We start from the raw sequence: 1,971 nt of genomic DNA, 5'->3' as shown, positions 1-1,971 counted from the left end.
AGCTTATTTAAGTTGTTACCTTAGGGTTTTGGAGAGTTTCTGGAAAAACTGACTTGCAGCTGCTTGGACTTCAGTTTTTATCAAATGAAATGAATAAACAAGCTTACATAACAAGTTTTATAAAAAAAATGGGGGTGGGGTGGGCTGGCCGATCGGGATTGCTTATGGGCTCCCTTTGGGCTGTTTTGGCCCAATATTCTGACTTTTCAAGCCGAAATACGAAAAGCCCAGTCCAAATTTAGTTCGGGTTCGGTTTTTGCCGTGAAAAACTTATCGGGTGCGTTAAACAGCGCGAAAACGAGTGTTTTTTCGGCTAGTTTTGTGTAAAATTATAAAAACATACTATATGTTTGTAAAACTCAAAAATATTTTAACGGATCGCTTAAAACATTTCAAATTAGTGTTTGGTAAGTCTTTTTCGACTTAACGGATGATACAATGCTTGGTTTGCAACTATCTTTCGCGTTTAAATCTATAGCGGGTAGTTAAACGAGAGTGTTTTTGTTTAACTTGTTGTTATCGAACTAAGGCCATATTACTAATATTTTAGCTTGTATAGATCGTATATCACTTATAGATGGCCCCCCGGGATTTCTGGGTTATAACCCGACCCGTTCGGTTAACCGTTCGTTTGTTACGCAATAAGCGTTTATTTGCTTAATCGATAAATACGCACTGAGGTGTACCTTGTTTTGGCTCAAATGTCACACCAACGGTGGGTGGTGGTGGTGGTGATGGTGAATAGTGAGTTTTGGTTGGGTGTGTATGGTGTTTTAACCCTCTACAGACCTTAGAATAAATTATAACTCATAAGTGGATAAGCTAAGTCTGTATTAGAAGAGGTTATGTAGACGTTTTTTAATAGATAATTTTCAAGAAAATAAACAATTTGCAAATGACAATTTCTGACAGAAAGAAGACCTTGTGAAGATCTATTTCAAAAATAAAAAACACCACCCAAAATGAGTAAATCAATGTATACAGTATACACAATCAAATAGGACGGCTATAAAGCAATAATTAGTTAATTATCATGAACGCGAAGCTTTAATTTAAAACTCTGGAAATAGCCTTTTTAGTATTTTTATTCACCGAAAATGTAGACAGCATATATTAATATAACAAAAATATTAGTATAATATAACGCATGATGCATTAATTTTAGATGTATGCATTTAACCCCTCCTCAAAGATATGGACAAAAGATCCCATGTCAGTAGCGGGAAGGGAGACGCCAATCTCGATGTCTTCACGCTTTTCTTTGCAAGCATTCATGGATATCGATTCACTATAATCAATAGAAATTGTTTCAATCTTTATGGGCTTTCCCCACCCAAAATCCATGTCATAAAATTTGAGCTTTGGTGTTCCAGCAACTCCAATGATTGTTGTTGGAATCCCATTGGTAAAAAAGTCGTCGAATGACGCTATATCTTTCATGATTCCATCCTTATCGGTCAAAGTCTCATGTAGACTTTCTCCAAGCAATTTTGCAGCGTTCACGAACCCTTCTTTTCCAGTTAACTTTGCGGTATTTTCAAAAGCGCCACACCAACCAATACAGTTGCCGAAGTAGGCTGCTGGGATCGTGGGTTTCATTCGTGCCCTACAATCGATGGTGAAACCAAATAGTTGTAGCTCATCCTGACTAGGGTCTAAGCCAATAAATAATAACTTAAGCAGAACCCCTACCTTACACGGGAACTTGGAGTTAAACACCTAAGATTGAAAATACATCGACTCTATATCACGTACTAGTGCTTAAATCGTCAGAACTATGGGGCTCGGCTCGTCAAAAGCCTCTCGAGGCTATGGCTAAAAAGGCAAGCCATGGCATAGTGCAATGACTCAGATTATTCGGGTGATGCCATGTGTTGATACACGGCCTGCCACGCATGCCACGTGTTGAAACGTGGCTCAACACGTGTCACGTTGCCTTGGTAGCTAGTCGCGTAGCGCAGTGGCCGAAAG

The 1,971-nt window shown here is 38.8% G+C and overlaps 1 pseudogene; it reads right to left on the bottom strand.

Annotated features, from left to right (window-relative positions):
- Window positions 1-1,161: 1,161 nt before the first annotated feature.
- Window positions 1,162-1,599, bottom strand: LOC143539489 (malonyl-coenzyme A:anthocyanin 3-O-glucoside-6''-O-malonyltransferase pseudogene; annotated as a pseudogene).
- Between the last annotated feature and the right edge of the window lie 372 nt (window positions 1,600-1,971).

Source organism: Bidens hawaiensis, unplaced genomic scaffold, assembly GCF_021521415.1.
Source record: "Bidens hawaiensis isolate Kalapana, Puna unplaced genomic scaffold, B.hawaiensis_p1.1 tig00011899_1, whole genome shotgun sequence".
NCBI classification, from domain to species: domain Eukaryota; kingdom Viridiplantae; phylum Streptophyta; class Magnoliopsida; order Asterales; family Asteraceae; genus Bidens; species Bidens hawaiensis.
Note: the sequence above shows the minus strand (reverse complement) of the source record. Positions and strands in the feature narration are given on the sequence as shown.